This window comes from Oncorhynchus nerka, linkage group LG6 (assembly GCF_034236695.1).
Source record: "Oncorhynchus nerka isolate Pitt River linkage group LG6, Oner_Uvic_2.0, whole genome shotgun sequence".
In the NCBI taxonomy this organism is placed as follows: domain Eukaryota; kingdom Metazoa; phylum Chordata; class Actinopteri; order Salmoniformes; family Salmonidae; genus Oncorhynchus; species Oncorhynchus nerka.
The window spans coordinates 67,041,722-67,061,643 of record NC_088401.1 but is presented as its reverse complement, the minus strand read 5'-3'; positions in this window follow the sequence as shown (position 1 = coordinate 67,061,643).

Sequence of the window (19,922 nt, the reverse complement as noted above, 5' to 3'; positions counted from 1 at the left end):
CAAAATAATTAACAACAGGGACAGATGGACGATACAATGCTACTCAGTGTGTGACGGCCAACACCGTCATCATACATACTGTACATCCGAAATGCTGGCAAAACATGCCCTGGGCTAACCGCCAAATTGTTACACTGTTGGATGCTGTGCCATCGATTTGGCTATTCCTCCTAAATCGCCCTCTGCTCCACAGAACTAGAATTCATTTCTTTCTATGTTCTGCACCACCTCTATGTTTGAACAGTGTGTATTTGGACATTCTCGAAAACGAGATGGTTCATCAAGAGATTTCATTCTGCACAAATTTCAAATAAATGACATGTATTTGTTGTAATACTCAGGATTCCAATTGAGCTGCCATGACATATGTTGACATGGACCCTGGTCAAAAGTAGTGCACCAAATAGAGAATAGTGTGCCATTTGGAACATAAAATAGCCTCAGTGACTAAATACATGTGAATAAAGGTACTGCCAATGATGTTGTACAGACCATAAAACGTTTATGTTGAATGGAGGGGGGAATATGTGTTTTCGACAATAGTTGCTCTCAATTTTAACTTCCACTTACCATAGAAATGTGATATATTGACAGTTGCTGAAGGCAAACAATTTGTCAGCATTCAGCAAACAAATGTGGGTGTGGGTTTGTGTACTCAATGTTGTGTTTGTTTAATGGTGTGTATGTGTGTGCGTGCGCATTAGTGTGTGTGACCTCAATAAGCCTTGAGTCAAATATGGAGAATTCTCTAACATTTTACATAGATGCCTCTTGTTTTGTTGTTCTCCTGGAGGTTATCTAGAAGACACAACACCTGAGGCTGCCACTCCATGGTTACATGGATCATCTATTGAGCAGGTTCTGCCACCTAGTGGACGAAATAAGAAGTTCTCTCTGCCTTTCTTCCTCTGAAGTAGTGAGCCTTTACCACGCAGTATTTATTCAAGTGTATATAATCCCTTTCATTAGAACTATTCCTCATTACATGTAATACTAATCCTACCTTATCAATGTTCAGTTAGACTGAACCGGGGTTTACTGAGCTATGGCCCATCACGTCACCGGGCAAAAGAGGTGAGGGAGGAGTGCCTAGCTGAAATCGAGTATCACCGGGCCATGATGAATCGTTCAGAAACATAAAACATGGATAAAATATAAGTTACAATTTCCAAAATAGTTTCCTTGGGAAGGCAGGTAAAGCGAGATACGCTTTTTCTAAACCACAAACACTGAATCCTTACTCATTACCTATGTGCTTGCACCCAGCTCACCCCCAGTGGGCAGCCCGGTTTCAAAATGCTAACCCGGTCCACCTGGGGCAGGCCCAGGGCATTAATCTTCCTAGGTGAACAAAGCTGCTTCCTTCCTTGTGTTAGTGTCACCTAGTGGCCACCGTGACTATATCACTTGATGCATTGTGTCACAGAAAATCGAGTGACTTGAAATGTTGATGGGAAGTGGTTTATAAATCATCTACGTTCTATTGGTTCTATTATTACTCCATGTTCTGATGCGGTACTACTCTTTGCTCTGGAATTTAGAACACTTTTTTTCAGAATAACATTCAAGTTATTAATAACTTCATATATTATTCAAGTCACTAGATTTCCTGCAACGCAATGGATGAAGCAATGTAGGCTGTGGCACACGGTGGCCACTAGGTGACACTAGGTGACACTGTAGCACAAGGAAGGAAGCAAGCTTTGTGCACCTAGGTAGACGGAGGCTCTCCTAATATGGATACCATATTCTAGTTTAAGGAGAATGATACAGTAGGCCTACACACATACATGACCATATCACCATAGAGACAAACAGAAGACAAACTTGTGACTTGTGAGAGGAAGTCACCCCCAGGATCGTGGCTCTTGCTTATACCAGACTTGAACCATGTCTATCCAAGGCTCAACTGAGAACATTTCAAAGGATGAAGCAGTCACTTATCCATCGACTCATACACCTAGCAGTCAGTCAATAAATATGTACTGTAACCTCAACCTGATACACAGAGCAGTCAGTCAAGAAAGATGTTCTGTATACACCAATGAGGAGCAGCAGCTATACAACCTGTCTGTCCTGACTGTTGAGCCATCATGGTGCCACAGTGCCAAATGTTTCCTCTATTTAACATGCAGTATGGTGTAGCTGAGCCCTCAAATGTGTAGTTTGCCTGTCCACTTGAGTAATTGGTTTGCAAATAGCCCTAAGCACTGTCACCTTTTGTCAGCCAGCATCCTTGGAACATAATCTGCCTGAGGATGCAGTTAGTCAGCACCATTTTCAGTCAAGCAACCGGTAGACATTGGGTAATTACATATTTCGAGCACACCGATATGACAAGCACAGTATTGAAACGGTGAATTCATTTTGTATTTATTTGCCGGGGTTATTGTTTGATCGCCAAATTGGGTTTGAGTTAAGGCGGCGGTGGCATCGCAAGTGAATTGTTGGGTAGGCAGGTGCTCTATAATAATGGATTCTGTCAGTGTCCCCACTCTGAAGCACTCTCCAATCGATTAATTTCCCCAAGAACTTCCTCATTCACTCACCCCCTCTTCACATGTGTAGAATATTTTTTCCATACTTCAAGAGTGCTTTCACTAATTGAATCAGGGAACACAGATCTATGTCTTTATGGATCTCACTTAGTTGTTCATCAAAACATAATCAGAATCTACTTATCACCTGCTCCAAAGGACCTTACTTGGCTGAATCGGGTGTATTTGTGTAGGGCTGAAGCAAAAGCCTGCATACCCACCAGTTACACTGGTGTTTCAATGGAATATGAAATGACGATGCATCATTCAGCTTCCTGCTTCTAGCTGTTTGACGACAGGTTTTTTGTTATGTAGGTGGTGTAACTGCTCTGGCCCCCCAATGGTGGAACAAACTCCCTCACGACGCCAGGACAGCGGAGTCAATCACCACCTTCCGGAGACACCTGAAACCCCACCTCTTTCAGGAATACCTAGGATAGGATAAAGTAATCCTTCTCACCCCCCCCCTTAAAAGATTTAGATGCACTATTGTAAAGTGGCTGTTCCACTGGATGTCTTAAGGTGAACGCACCAATTTGTAAGTCGCTCTGGATAAGAGCGTCTGCTAAATGACTTAAATGTAAATGTAAATGTAAGTGAGGTGGCAAAAGAACACTGACTCCCACATTACTCTCAACATTTCTATGAGTAACGACCATTTTGCTTTTGACTTCACAGAACTGTGACAACCATGAGTCGCTGAAATGTAAACAAATGGCGCCGGAAGAAATGGAAGCCACTTTAAGGGCGCCTAACCAATTGTGCTATTATGTGGGGGGGGTTTCCGCGTTATTTGTAAATTATTTTGTACATAACGTTTCTGCCACCGTATCATATGGTGTAAAAGAGCTTATGGATATTACGACAGCGATCTCTCACTCGGAGTAGACAAAGATTTTTTCTTCAACAAGCAGGACGCACAAGAAGTACTTCAGACACCCGACAAGGCCAAAATCTCCTTCGTTGGCAAGAGAAAGAGATGCAGGTACAGAGGACACAGAGCGGGGTGCCTCGTAAGGATCCGCCGATAGCGAGTGGGAAATCTGCCCTTACCATCAGTATTACTTGCCAACGCACAATCATTGGACAATAAATTAGACAAGGTACGATCACAAATGTCCTACCAATGGGACATCAAAAACAGCAGATAGAACAGCACTGCTAGATAGAACACCACACTCCGGTAAGACAGCTGTGCATATTTGTAAACAACAGCTGGTGCAAGAAATCTAAGGAAGTCTCTAGATTTTGCACGTCTGAAGTAGAGTTTCTAATGATAAGCTGTAGACCACACTATTTGTCAAGAGAGTTTTTTATGTTTATTTACCACCACAGATGGCTGCTGGCACTGAGACTGCACTCAGTCAGCTGTATGAGGAAATAAGCAAACAGGAAACCGATCACCCAGAGGCGGCGGTCCTGGGGACTTTAATGCAGGAAAACTTAAATCAGTTTTACTTCATTTCTATCAACATGTTAAATGTGCAACCAGAGGGGAAAACAATTCTAGATCACCTTTACTCCACATACAGGGACGCGTACAAAGCTCTCCCTCACCCTCCATTTGGCAACATGACCATAATTCTTTCCTCCTGATTCCAGCTTACAAGCAAAAATTAAAGCAGGAAGCACCAGTGACTCGGTCTATAAAAAAGTGATCAGATGAAGCAGATGCTAATGTACAGGATTGTTTTGCTGGCACAGACTAGAATATGTTCTGGGATTCATCCGATGGCATTGAGGACCACATCAGTCTCTGGCTTTATCAATAAGTGCATTGAGGACTTCGTCCCCACAGTGACTGTACGTACATACCCCAACCAGAAGCCATGGATTACAGGCAACATTCCAACTGAGCTAAAGGGTAGAGCTGCTGCTTTCAAGGTGCGGGACACGAACCCGGAAGCTTGTAAGAAATCCTGCAATGCCCTCTGACGAACCATCAAACAGGCAAAGCGCCAATACAGGACTAAGATCGACTCGTACTACACTGGCTCCGACGCTCGTGTTATGTGTCAGGGCCTGCAAACTATTACAGACTACAAAGGGAAGCACAGCTGCGAGATGCCCAGTTACACAAGCCTACCAGATGAGCTAAATAACTTATATGCTCGCTTCGAGGCAAGCAACACTGAGGCAAGGTGAGGGTATGTAGCAACACATCTGCCACACTGATCCTCAACACTGGAGCCCCTCAGGGGTGCGTGCTCAGTCCCCTCCTGTACTCCCTGTTTACCCGCGACTGCATGGCCAGGCACGACTCCAACATCCTCAATAAGTTTGCAGACGACACAACAGTGGTAGTCCTGATCACCGACAATGACGGTAGGAGGTCAGGGAGGAGGTCAGAGACCTGGCTGTGTGGTGCCAGGACAACAGCCTCTCCCTCAATGTAATCAAGACAAAAGAGATTGTGGACTACAGGAAAAGGAGGACCGAGCACGCCCCCATTCTTATCGACGGTGCTGCGGTGGAGCAGGTTGAGAGCTTCAAGTTCCTTGGTGTCCACATCACCAACAAACTAACATGATCCAAGCACACCACGACAGTCATGAAGAGGGCACGACAAAACCTATTCCCCCTCAAGAGACTGAAAAGATTTGTCATGGGTCCTCAGATCCTCTAAAGGTTCTACAGCTGCACCATCGAGAGCATCCTGACTGGTTGTATCACTGCCTGGTATGGCAACTGCTCGACCTCCGACCGCAATGCACTACAGAGGGTAGTGCAAATGACCCAGTACATCACTGGGGCCAAGCTTCCTGCCATCTAGGACCTCTATACCAGGCAGTGTCAGAGGAAAGGCCCTAAAAATTGTCAAAGACTCCAGCCGCCCTAGTCGTCTCTCTGGTACCGCACAACAAGCGGTACCGGAGTGCCAGGTATAGGTCCAAGAGGCTTCTAAAACAGCTTCTACCCCCAAGCCATAAGACTCCTGAACATCTAAGTCAAATGGCTACCCAGACTATTTGCTGTGGCCCCTCTCACCCCTCTTTACACCACTGCTACTCTCTGTTGTTATCTATGCATAGTCACTTTAATAACTCTACCTATATGTACATACTACCTCAAATTACCAATGCCCCCACACATTGACTCTGTATCGGAACCCCCCTGTATATAGTCTCGCTATTGTTATTTCACTGCTGCTCTTTAATTACTTGTTACTTTTATCTCTTATTCTTATCTGTATTTTTTGAAACTGCATTGTTGGTTAGGGGCTCGTAAGTGTCATGTATTGTCATATTATGTCTTGTTCCTGTTCTTTCTCTTCACTCCGTCTCCCTCTGCTGGTCGTATTAGGTTACCTTCTCTTCCTCTCCTTCCCCCAGCTGTTCCTCATCTTCTCTAACTACCTCGTTCACCCTTTTCCCACCTGTTCCCTTTTTTCCCTCTGATTAGGTCTCTATTTCTCTCTCTGTTCCTGCTTCTGTCTTTGTCAGATTCTCGTTTGAGTTTCTCATGCCAGAACCAAACTATCGTCTCGTTTGCTTCACCCTTGTCCCGTCCTGTCGGAATCTGCCTGTTCATCTGATGCTACGTGTGATCAGGTACCTCTGTCCTCTACGACCCGCGCCTACCCAGAGAGACCAGCAGTCTGTCGCCGCTAACCCAGCTATTCTCCTCTGCTGCTAAGAAGGGGACTCTAACCCAGCTATTCTCCTCTGCTGCTAAGAAGGGGACTCTTCTGTAAATATCACTTTATGATTCATTTGTCGCCCTCTCTGCGGGTTGTCTATTTTGCCATTATATACATCTGAAGAGGATCTATGTCTTCCCTGTGTTTTGACATTAAAGGACTCTGTTTTTGTTAAACCGCTTTTGAGTCCTCACTCACCTGCATAACAGTAAGTAAGTATTTCACCTGTTGTATTCGACGCATGTGACTAATACAATTTGATTTGATAACTGGTGCCCCCGCCCATTGACTACTTGGACTATCTGCATTGTGTCCAGCCACCCCTCACCCTCCAACCCCTCTTTTACGCTGCTGCAACTCTCTTTTTATCATCTATGCATAGGCACTTTAACTATACATTCATGTACATATTACCTCAATTAGCCTGACTAACTGGTGCCTGTATATAGCCTCGCTAGTGTTATAGCATCGCAACTGTATATAGCCTCGCTGCTGTTATTTTCACTGTCTTTTTACAGTTGTTTTTATTTCTTTACTTATCTATTGTTCACCTAATACCTATTTTGTTTACTTAAAAATTGCACTGTTGGTTAGGGCTTGTAAGTAAGCATTTCATTGTAAGGTCTATATCCCTTTTTTTATTCAGGGCACGTGACAAATTAACTTTGATTTGATTTGAGAATCTCTCACCTTGGCTTTGTGACCAAGACTTAAGTGTGGATTAAACTTAAATGAGTCAACTTGACAGTTAATTCATGTATGGGGACTGGGAGTGGTATAGAGCACTTGGTAGGAATCAGGATCCTGAAGAGGCTCTGTAAATGTATTCTGAAACATTATGTAGTTGCTCTGAGCAGCGCCTTAGGCCCTCTTTTCACGCTCCATTGCCCAGCATTCCCTTCTCTAGCTACTGTATCACTGAGACAATCAACACGGCATAGCTGTTCTGAGAAAGCAGCCCTCCTAGTAAATAAATAAATAAATAATTGATTAGCTAAGTTAGCCCCTGGATTAATACATTTTCTCATCTGAAGTGCGATGTTAGAATGAGCGGTTGGTTGTTACTCAACTGCATTTTAGTGCTGCAGCGAGTGTTGCAGCAAGGTCTCATTTAGTCGCTAGTTCCCTTAAGCGACCTCGTAAATTTTGACGCCATAATGAGCTTTCAATTGGCTCTTTTGTTTTCACCCATTACCTGGGTGGAATGGCTCCCTTGTCATGCTGAGCCTTGCTCATTTGCTCTGTGTTAAGCGTTAATGAAAGCTCTCCCTCCGACATTGTGGACACTTATTCAAGTATACTTTGCTATTCTTTGCTCCTACTCCTGTGTTTTGTAATGCACCGCCCAAGTTGTGGCGATACGATGGGATATGCTGTTCCACCTCTGAGATATGGGCTCCCTTTCTGTGATGAAATGCGTAGCTGTCTCTTTCCCTAATTTCCCTGGTGTTTACTGTTCCTCTCCGGGCCAGGGTCGAGGTGCCTGTAGTGTCAAAGCCATTTCTTCCCAGCTCCTGTCGTTAATGCTCTGTCTGACTCGGCAAAGCTGACCATTGTCATTCCCCCCCTTAAGTTTGAGGGGCTGTGGAGAATGCACCATGCAGCCTAGGTAATAGCCTTCAGAAAGCCTTCCCCTTCCATTTCACATGAAGGGGCCTCGTTTTAGTCGCCTCTGCAGAGCGCTAGATGGTGGGTTGTAGATGACAGCAATGGGGTGGTGTTGTTGAGAGTGTGAAATAGAGGTGAGGCCGGTTAGGGTGTGGGAGCAATGGGTTGGTGTTGCTGAGAGTGGGAAATAGAGGTGAGGCCGGTTAGGGTGTGGGAGCAATGGGGTGGTGTTGTTGAGAGTGTGAAATAGAGGTGGGGCCGGTTAAGGTGTGGGAGCAATGGGGTGGTGTTGTTGAGAGTGTGAAATAGAGGTGAGGCCGGTTAGGGTGTGGGAGCAATGGGGTGGTGTTGTTGAGAGTGTGAAGTAGAGGTGAGGCCGGTTAGGGTGTGGGAGAAATGGGGTGGTGTTGTTGAGAGTGTGAAGTAGAGGTGAGGCCGGTTAGGGTGTGGGAGCAATGGGGTGGTGTTGTTGAGAGTGTGAAATAGAGGTGAGGCCGGTTAGGGTGTGGGAGCAATGGGGTGGTGTTGTTGAGAGTGTGAAGTAGAGGTGAGGCCGGTTAGGGTGTGGGAGCAATGGGGTGGTGTTGTTGAGAGTGGGAAATAGATGTTAGGGTGTGGGAGCAATGGGGTGGTGTTGTTGAGAGTGGGAAATAGAGGTGAGGCCGGATGGGGATAGTATGGAGAGGATGGTGCTGGAGGTGCGTTGTATGTTGTTGGGAGTAATTGAATGCGGTTAGTGCTCTCTCCTTCCACACACGCTCCGTCATCCAGGGGAAGAGATTAGCTAAGAGCTGGTAGAAACCGCTGAAAGGTGTGATGGGAAGTCTAAGTAAATGGGTGGCCATGGGCACCATGTGCCCCCTGTATGGAGGAGATAGGTAAACCTGTAACAGACCACTGCACCACATGGCCCTTTGCCACTGCGAAATAGGGGCAGAGCTCTGATAATGTTCTTGTCTCGCCAGAGCTCAGACCAAATGGAGAGGAACTCACCTGCTACCCTGTTATACCTGGCTGTTGGGGGCAATGAAAAATAAGCTATTTGTGATATTTTGATGAAAGCGCTTAATGCCAGAAGAGAAACATGTATATCTTCCCCTATTTTGTAAAAGGGAAGGGTGACTAAAGTCTTAGACAAAGAGTCTTTGGTGATGATGACAATCAAGAAAGCAAGAAACGTATTTCAAAGCCTACCCCTACAATGTTGAGTGTTGGGCATCCATATTGCAAATCTAACTGTTCCTTTCTGTACGCCATAGACCAGGGGTACTCCCTCTCTCTGCCATTGTCACAGTATCATCTCTGCTATTGTCTGAATGGAGCTTCAAAAGTTTTACCCACAAACCCACCCATATGTAGCCATAACTGACCTTGCCGAGGGTTAAGCGAGACCATTTGGCGCCCAATGAATGTCATTTGGCTGGCCATGCCTCATGAAGCCGTCTGGGACATTATTCTGCTATCCTCCTCGTCTTAGAAGCGTTGCTCGCCGCCGCTGGTCGCCAACATTACAGTAGAGCATGACTAAGTGAATGGGCTGTGGATGGGCTCCAGGCTTGAGCTGTTATTTGGCTCCAATGGCCCCACGTTCCACTGATATGTTCCCCCACAGTACACTGCCTGGGAGGGTAACCACCACACTGTGGATCAGAGAACAATGGCACATAGTATCTGTTAAAGTGATGGAAGTTGATGATACTGTGTTCACTATCAGGTTTTCAATGGTTCCGTCTGGAGCACATTAACTGTTGAACTTTGATCAGTGGAGGTTAGTGAATGGAGAAATGGTGAGGACGGGCTCATTTTTAATGGCTGGGAAATTAATGGAATGGTATGAAATCAAATACGTGCAAATGACAGTTGTGCATTTATAATTATCATTCTACAATAAGTTGTGCGTTAATAAAAAAATGTTTTACACTCGTGTGTGTGTGTGTGTGTGTGATGCTGGTGATGTCTTTTCTGTGGTTTCAGTTTCAACCCAGTCCTCTGTCAGTGTAAGACAGTTTTGTCTCAGTCCACTAGGTGTCAGCGTAAGACAGCTTCTTAAATGAGTCTAGCATCATATGTTAGTATGAGTTTGTATGTTTGGTATGGATAACCAGACCCCCCACAACATCCAACGGTGCTGATCATTGTGGCACACATCATATTAATCTTTGTTGTTCATCGTAAAATACACACCATAAAGTTCCAATAATTCACTTGTGGAGTCATAATGTATACCGTGGGTTCCAAATTGATTGACACCCTTGATAAAGATGAGCAATAATGACTGTATAAAATTGTATAATTCAAATACTGAGAATTGTTTGCTAAAAAAATGAAAGTTTATACTTATACAATTGCTCAGAGAAAGATTTTGGTTAACAAGTTATTTTTATTCTCAAGTTAGGGTCAAAATTATTGACACCCCTAAAGATTCTTATAAACATCTGAAAAGATGGCGCCGATAGAGATGGCAGCTTCGCTTCAAGTCCTTAGGACCAAGTCCTTTTTTAATGTATTATTTCTTACATTGTCAGCCCAGAAAACCTTAAGTGTTATTACATACAGCCGGGAAGAACTATTGGACATCAGAGAGACGTCAATTTACCAGCACAACCAGCACTACGACCAGAAATACGACTTTCCCAAAGCGGATCCTTTCTCTGCACCTCCCAGGGCATTTGAACTGATTCCAGAGGCCGACCCAAAACAACGGCGTCGGAGGAGAGGGTGCCGGAGCGGTCTTCTAGTGAGGCTTCGGATGCGCGCACCCCCCCACCGCTTCCGAGTATATTTCTCTCTAATATCCAGTCCCTAGTTAACAAAGTTGACGAAATTAAGGCAAGAGTTGTTTTCCAAAGAGATATCCGGGATCGCAACATACTTTGTTTCGCTGCGACAGGGCGAGCTGGGGACATGCTGTCGAAGTCCATCCAGCCAACGAGATTTTCAGTGCATCACGCCGACAGGAACAAACATCTCTCTGGTAAGAAGAAGGACGGGGGTGTATGTTTCATGATTAATGACTCATGGTGTAATTGTAACAACATACAAGAAATCAAGTCCTTTTTTTCACCTGACCTAGAATTCCACACAATCAAACACCGGCCGTATTATCTCCCAAGAGAACTCTCCTCGGTTATTGTCACAGCCGTGTATATCCCCCCTCAAGCGGATACAAAGATGGCCATCAAGGAACTTCACTGGATTGTACACAAACTGGAAACAATATATCCTGAGGCTGCATTTGTTGCAGCTGGGGATTTTAACAAAGCTAATCTGAGACCAAGGCTACCTAAATTCTATCAGCATATCGATTGCAGTACACAAGCGAGTAACACACTCGACCACTGCTACTCTAACTTCCGCGATGCATACAAGGCTCTTCCCCACCCTCCTTTTGGCAAATCTGACCATGACTCCATCTTGTTGCTCCCCTCCTATAGGCAGAAACTAAAACAATAAGCACCCATGTTTAGGTCTTTCCAACGCTGGTCTGACCAATCGGATTCCACGCTGTAGCACGCGCTCCAGCAGGTATATCTCACTGGTCATCCCCAAAGCCAACACCTCCTTTGGCTGCCTTTCCTTCCAGTTCTCTGCTGCCAATGACTGCGAAAATTGCTGAAGCTGGAGACATATTTCCCTCACTAACTTTAAACATCAGCTATCTGAGCAGCTAACCGATTGCTGCAGCTGTACATAGCCCATCTGTAAATAGCCCATCCATTCTACCTACCTCATCCCCATATTTTTTTTATGTACTTTTCTGCTCTTTTGCACACCAGTATTTTTACTTGCACATCACCATCTGCTCATCTATCACTCCAGTGTTAATTTGCTAAATTGTAATTACTTCGCTACTATGGCATATTTATTGCCTTGCCTCCTCATGCCATTTGCACACACTGTATATAGACTTTCTTTCTTGTTTTATTGACTGTACGCTTGTTTATTCCATGTGTAACTGTGTTGTTGTTTGTGTCGCACTGCTTTGCTTTATCTTGGCCAGGTCACAGTTGTAAATGAGAACTTGTTCTCAACTAGCTTATCTGGTTAAATAAAGGTGAAATAAATAAAATAAATAAAAGCTGCACCATAAAGACCAAGGAGCTCTCCAAACAGGTCAGGGACAAAGTTGTGGAGAAGTACAGATCAGGGTTGGGTTAGAAAAAATATCCAAAACTTTGAACATCCCACAGGGCACCATCAAATCCATTGTTAAAAAATGGAAAGAATATGGCACCACAACAAACCAGCCAAGAGAGGGCCGCCCATCAAACCTCACGGACCAGGCAAGGAGGGCATTAATCAGAGAGGCAACAAAGAGACCAAAGATAAACCCTGAAAGAGCTGCAAAGCTTCACAGCGGTGATTGGAGTATCTGTCCATAGGACCACTTTAAGCCGTACACTCCACAGAGCTGGGCTTTACGGAAGAGTGACGAGAAAAAGCCATTGCTTAAAGAAAAAAGGCATGTGGGAGACTCCCCAAACATACGGATGAAGGTACTCTGGTCAGATGAGACTAAAATGTAGCTTTTTGGCCATCAAGGAAAATGCTATGTCTGGCACAACCCCAACACCTCTCATCACCCGAGAATATCATCCTCACAGTGAAGCATGGTGGTGGCAGCGTCATGCTGTGGGGATGTTTTTCATTGGTAGGGACTGGGAAACTGGTCAGAATTTCAGGAATGGCGGATGGTGCTAAATACAGGGAAATTCTTGAGGGAAACCTGTTTCAGTCTTCCAGAGATTTGAGACCGGGACGGAGGTTCACCTTCCAGCAGGACAATGACCCTAGGCATACTGCTAAAGCAACACTCGAGTGGTTTAAGAGGAAACATTTAAATGTCTTGAAATGGCCTAGTCAAAGCCCAAACCTCAATCAAATTGAGAATATGTGGTGTGCCTTAAAGATTGCTATACATCAGTGGAACCCATCCAACTTGAAGGAGCTGGTGCAGATTCGCCTTGAAGAATGGGCAGAAATCCCAGTGGCTACATGTGCCAAGCTTATAGAGACATATCCCAAGAGACTTGCAGCTATAATTGCTGCAAAAGGTGTCTCTACAATGTATTGACTTTGGGGGGTTGAATAGTTATGCACGCTCAAGTTCTGTTTTTTAAAATCTTATTTCTTGTTTGTTTCACAATAAAAATATTTTGCATCTTCAAAGTGGTAGGAATGTTGTGTAAATCAAATGATACAAACCCCCCAAAAATCCATTTTAATTTCAGGTTGTAAGGCAACAAAATAGGAAAAATGCCAAGGGGGTGAATACTTTCGCAAGTCTGTCACTGCTCATCCATATATTTTATACTTATATATTCTTATCCCATTCCTTTACTGGATTGTGTGTATTAGGTTTTGTTGTGGATTTGTTAGATATTACCTGTTGGATATTGCTGCACTGTCGGATCTAGAAGCATAAGCATTTCGCTACACTCGCAATAACATCTGCTAACCATCTGAATGTGACCAAAAAAACCTGATTTGATTTGACAAAGTTGTCAAAAGTGTTGTATTTGGACCGCAATGACTCTATCAAGCTTGTGACTACAAACTTGTTAGATGCATTTGCAGTTCATTTTGGTTGATTCAGGTTATGTTGTGCCCAATATAAATTAATGGTAAATTATCTATTGTGTCATTTTGTAGTCACTTTTACTGTAAATAAGAATAGAATATGTTCCTGAATACTTCAACATCCTGAATGAATCGTGAATAATGATTGATAAAGAGGGTCAGTAGTTAGCAAGCCATGCATGATGGAAAATGCCATGTTTGAGGATGAACCCTTGTTGCTAGCTGGCTGACCAGGCAGCTATCACCACATATCAAGGATTTTGGATAATTATTCAACTGGAGTCCATTGGGGATCATCATTATCTCCCAGAGAGCTTCTCTAACTCCGTCTGACAGTGGACACAATGGAGATGGTCCTTACTGTGGACTGCGAAAGCCTTGTTTTTGTTATTCCCCCAATGTTCGCGGGTCTGATGGACCCACAACAGTATTGTTTTTTTTAAACAATACACCAATAACAATTTACGTTAAAATACTTAATACTTACATGTTGACTTATATCAATTACAAGCAATATAGACAGCACACATGGTTAATATTTGCCATTTACCTCTGCTAGATCACATTTATCAACAAAAGCGCTATTTGTTTTTTTGATAATGTGATTTTTGTAAGCAAAATAATCAAGACATGGGTGGAATAAATCATGTTTATCTTGAACAAATATAAATGAAACAAGGTTTTCATCACTTGATGTTTATTGCTTTGAATTGAACAAATTGGAAGGACACATTTTACATACAGTATTTTATGGAAATGATAAATGAGGCTCATTGAACACGAATTAAGGCCAGTCTACACACCACACGAGTGACAGAGTTTTACTGTGTGTTTGTTGCAAATGTATTCCTTGCACTTGATGCATGTGTACTGTGTTTTCCTGTCCTTCTTGGGTCCACACACATCGCAGCACTTCTTCTTGTTGCTACCGGCTGCAATCTAGAATGACGAAAACACTTAGCTCAGGGATTTTACTAACATCTCACTCACATATATAGTTAGAGAAGGTCAAGGTACAGTGGTTCTTCCAGTAAACGTTGTGTCATACTGCAGGAGCTATGGTTAGGTTTAGGGTTAGGATTAAGGTTAGATTTTGGAGTTATGGTTAGGATTAGGTTTAGGGAAAAGATGATTTTGAATGGGACTGAATTGGCCCCCCAAGGTTAGTTGTACAAGGCTGTGTGTGTGTGTGTTTGTTTGTGTATATATTCATTCATGCTACACACACATTACAACTGCTGCAACCAGACTCTTATTATACTGCTCAATGTATAGACTTGCACCCCCTTCTCCAAATATTAAACAAAATGATGCCTTCCTGTATTACACTTTTGCTAAAATGTTTATTTTATTGTACTGCCATTTGTTTGAAATTGTATATTTTATTTGCATTCTGCTGCGTTTCGTTGTTGTTCTTGCCAGCTAGCTTGCTAGCTAATGCAATTACTTAGCGAGGGAAAGTTTGCACAGAAAATAATTGAATGAGTGCCTGTGTAACGATCCTCTTCCTGTAAATGACTGGACCAAAGCGCAGCGTGGTACATGTTCATGATATTTTATTTAATCAGAACATGAACAAAAATAACAAAGAGGAAAACTAACAGTTCTGTAAGGAAACTAAACTATACAGAAAACAACTACCCACAAAAACCCAGTGGGAAAAAGCTACCTAAGTATGGTTCCCAATCAGAGACAACAATAGACAGCTGTCCCTGATTGAGAACCATACCCGGCCAAAACAAAGAAATACAAAAACATAGAAAAAGGAACATAGAATGCCCACCCAAATCACCCCCTGACCAAACCAAAATGGAGACATGAAAAGCTCTAAGGTCAGGGCGTGACAGCCTGGCGTGTGATTGGTTTAATTAGCAACATTTGTAACATAATGATTGAGTATGATTTGTAATCAGTATATCAGTCTTTCTTTGAGCAGTGAAGAGAAGTGTTGCTGATAAATATAGTTACTCATTAAGTTTATTGAATCATTTTTGTTGCTCGATGCTCCCAAAATAAAGGTACTGGTCGCACAGCACAAAATTGTCATATAGATGCGATGTACTTTAAAGCCATGTACAGTACCAGTCAAAAGTTTGGACTCACCTACTCATTCAAGGGTTTTTCTTTATTTTTACTATTTTTTACATTGTAGAATAATAGTTAAGACATCAAAACTATGAAATAACACATATGGAATCATGTAGTAACCAAAAAAGTGTTCAAATTAAAAGGTATTTTCTATTTGAGATTCTTCAAAGTAGCCAATTGATTAAAAATCGTTTCTCCTCATTAATCTACACACAATACATCATAATGACAATGCAAAACATGTTTTTAGACTTTTGCAAATGTATTAAAAATAAAGTACTGAATTATCACATTTACATATGTATTCAGACCTTTTACTCAGTACTTTGTTGAAGCAGCTTTGGCAGTGATTACAGCCTTGAGTCTTCTTGGTTATGACGCTACAAGCTTGGCACACCTGTATTTGGGGAGTTTCTCCCATTCCTCTCCCCTCAGATCCTTTCAAGCTCTGTCAGGTTGGATGGGGAGCGTCACTGCCCAACTATTTTCAGGTCTCTCCAGAGATGTTCGATCAGGTTAAAGAGACTTGTCCCTAAGCCATTCCTTAGTTGTCTTGGCTGTGAGCTTAGGGTCGTGTCCTGTTGGAAGGTGAACCTTCACCCCAGTCTGAGGTCCTGAGTGCTCTAGAGCAGGTTTTCATCAAGGATCTCTCTGTACTTTGCTCCGTTCATCTTTCCCTCGATCCGGACTAGTGTCCCTGCCGCTGAAAAACATCCCCACAGCAGGATGCTGCCACCACCATGCTTCGCCGTAGGGATGGTGCCAGGTTTCCTCCAGATGTCTCACTTGGCATTCAGGCCAATCTTGGTTTCATCAGACCAGAGAATCTTGTTTCTCATGGTCTGAGAGACTTTAGGTGCCTTTTGGCAATTTCCAAGCGGGCTGTTTGGTGCCTTTTACTGAGGAGTGGCTTTTGTGTGGCTTCCACACTACCATAAAGACCTGATTGGTGGAGTGCTGCAGAGATGGTTATCCTTCTGGAAGGTTTCTCCCATCTCCACAGAAGAAGCTCTGTCAGATTGAACATCGGGTTCTTGGTCACCTCCCTGACCAAGGCCCTTCTCCCCCTGATTGCTTAGTTTGGCCGGGCGGACAGCTCTAGGAAGAGTCTTGGTGGTTCGAGCGGAAATGGAGGAAAACTCGCCTCCCTGCGGACCTGGCATCCTTTCACTCCCTCCTCTCTACATTTTCCTCCTCTGTCTCTGCTGCTAAAGCCACTTTCTACCACTCTAAATTCCAAGCATCTGCCTCTAACCCTAGGAAGCTCTTTGCCACCTTCTCCTCCCTCTTGAATCCTCCTCCCCCTCCCCCCCCTCCTCCCTCTCTGCAGATGACTTCGTCAACCATTTTGAAAAGAAGGTCGACGACATCCGATCCTCGTTTGCTAAGTCAAACGACACCGCTGGTTCTGCTCACACTGCCCTACCCTGTGCTCTGACCTCTTTCTCCCCTCTCTCTCCAGATGACATCTCGCGTCTTGTGACGGCCGGCCGCCCAACAACCTGCCCGCTTGACCCTATCCCCTCCTCTCTTCTCCAGACCATCTCCGGTGACCTTCTCCCTTACCTCACCTCGCTCATCAACTCATCCCTGACCGCTGGCTACGTCCCTCCCGTCTTCAAGAGAGCGAGAGTTGCACCCCTTCTGAAAAAAACCTACACTCGATCCCTCCGATGTCAACAACTACAGACCAGTATCCCTTCTTTCTTTTCTCTCCAAAACTCTTGAACGTGCCGTCCTTGGCCAGCTCTCCCACTATCTCTCTCAGAATGACCTTCTTGATCCAAATCAGTCAGGTTTCAAGACTAGTCATTCAACTGAGACTGCTCTTCTCTGTATCACGGAGGCGCTCCGCACTGCTAAAGCTAACTCTCTCTCCTCTGCTCTCATCCTTCTAGACCTATCGGCTGCCTTCGATACTGTGAACCATCAGATCCTCCTCTCCACCCTCTCCGAGTTGGGCATCTCCCGGCGCGGCCCACGCTTGATTGCGTCCTACCTGACAGGTCGCTCCTACCAGGTGGCGTGGCGAGAATCTGTCTCCTCACCACGCGCTCTCACCACTGGCGTCCCCCAGGGCTCTGTTCTAGGCCCCCTCCTATTCTCGCTATACACCAAGTCACTTGGCTCTGTCATAACCTCACATGGTCTCTCCTATCATTGCTATGCAGACGACACACAATTAATCTTCTCCTTTCCCCCTTCTGACGACCAGGTGGCGAATCGCATCTCTGCATGTCTGGCAGACATATCAGTGTGGATGACGGATCATCACCTCAAGCTGAACCTCGGCAAGACGGAGCTGCTCTTCCTCCCGGGAAGGACTGCCCGTTCCATGATCTCGCCATCACGGTTGACAACTCCATTGTGTCCTCGTCCCAGAGCGCTAAGAACCTTGGCGTGATCCTGGACAACACCCTGTCGTTCTCAAATAACATCAAGGCGGTGGCCCGTTCCTGTAGGTTCATGCTCTACAACATCCGCAGAGTACGACCCTGCCTCACACAGGAAGCGGTGCAGGTCCTAATCCAGGCACTTGTCATCTCCCGTCTGGATTACTGCAACTCGCTGTTGGCTGGGCTCCCTGCCTGTGCCATTAAACCCCTACAACTCATCCAGAACGCCGCAGCCCGTCTGGTGTTCAACCTTCCCAAGTTCTCTCACGTCACCCCGCTCCTCCGCTCTCTCCACTGGCTTCCAGTTGAAGCTCGCATCCGCTACAAGACCATGGTGCTTGCCTACGGAGCTGTGAGGGGAACGGCACCTCAGTACTTCCAGGCTCTGATCAGGCCCTACACCCAAACAAGGGCACTGCGTTCATCCACCTCTGGCCTGCTCGCCTCCCTACCACTGAGGAAGTACAGTTCCCGCTCAGCCCAGTCAAAACTGTTCGCTGCTCTGGCCCCCCAATGGTGGAACAAACTCCCTCACGACGCCAGGACAGCGGAGTCAATCACCACCTTCCGGAGACACCTGAAACCCCACCTCTTTAAGGAATACCTAGGATAGGATAAAGTAATCCTTCTCACCCCCCCCTTAAAAGACCTAGATGCACTATTGTAAAGTGGCTGTTCCACTGGATGTCATAAGGTGAAAGCACCAATTTGTAAGTCGCTCTGGATAAGAGCGTCTGCTAAATGACTTAAATGTAAATGTAATGTTATGCATTAGTGTACTTTATTAGCATTTGGTAGCATTGCCTTTAAATTGTTTAACTTGGGTCAAATTTTTGGGTAGCCTTCCACAATCTTCCCACAATAAGTTGGATGAATTTTGGCCCATTCCTCCTGACAGAGCTGGTGTAACTAAGTTAGATTTGTAGAATCCTTGCTCGCACACGCTTTTTCAGTTCTGCCTACACATTTTCTATAGGATTGAGGTCATGGCTTTATGATGGCCCCTCCAATACCTTGACTTTGTTGTCCTAAAGCCATTTTGCCACAACTTTGGAAGTATGCTTGGGGTCATTGTCCATTTGGAAGACCAATTTCCCACCAAGCTTTATCTTCCTGACTGATGTCTTGAGATGTTGCTTCAATATATCCACATAATTTCCCCACCTCCTGATGCCATCTATTTTGTGAAGTGCACCAGTCCCTCCTGCAGTAAAGCACCCCCACATCATGATTCTGCCACCCCCATGCTTCACGGTTGGGATGGTGTTCTTCGGCTTGCAAGCCTCCTCCTTTTTCCTCCAAACATAACTATGGTCATTATGGCCAAACAGTTATATTTTTGTTTCATCAGAGCAGAGAACATTTCTCCAAAAAGTACGATCTTTGTCCCCATGTGCAGTTGCAAACCATAGTCTGGCTTTTTTATAGCGGGTTTTGGAGCAGTGGCTTCTTCCTTGCTGAGCAGCCTTTCAGGTTATGTCGATATAGGACTTGTTTTAAATGTAGATATAGATACTTTTGTACCTGTTTCCTCCAGCATCTTCACAAGGTCCTTTGCTGTTGTTCTGGGATTGATTTGCACTTTTCACACCAAAGTACGTTCATCTCTAGGAGACAGAACGCATCTATTTCCTGAGCGGTATGACGGCTGCGTGGTTCCATGGTTTTTATAATTGCGTACTATTGTTTTTACAGATGAACGAGGTACCCTCAGGCGTGAACCAGACTTGTGGACGTCTAATATTGGTTTTTCTGAGTTCTTGGCTAATTTCTTTTGATTGTCCCATGATGTCAAGCAGAGGCACTGAGTTTGAAGGTAGGCCTTGAAGTACATCCACAGGTACACCTCCAATTGACTCAAATTATGTCAATTAGCCTATCAGATGCTTCTAAAGCCATGACATCATTTTCTGGAATTTTCCAAGCTGTTTAAAGGCACAATCAACTTAGTGTATGTCAACTTCTGACCCACTGGAATTGTGATACAGTGAATTATAAGTGAAATAATGTCTGTAAACAATTGTTGGAAAAATTACTTGTGTCATTCACAAAGCCATGTCCTAATGGACTTGC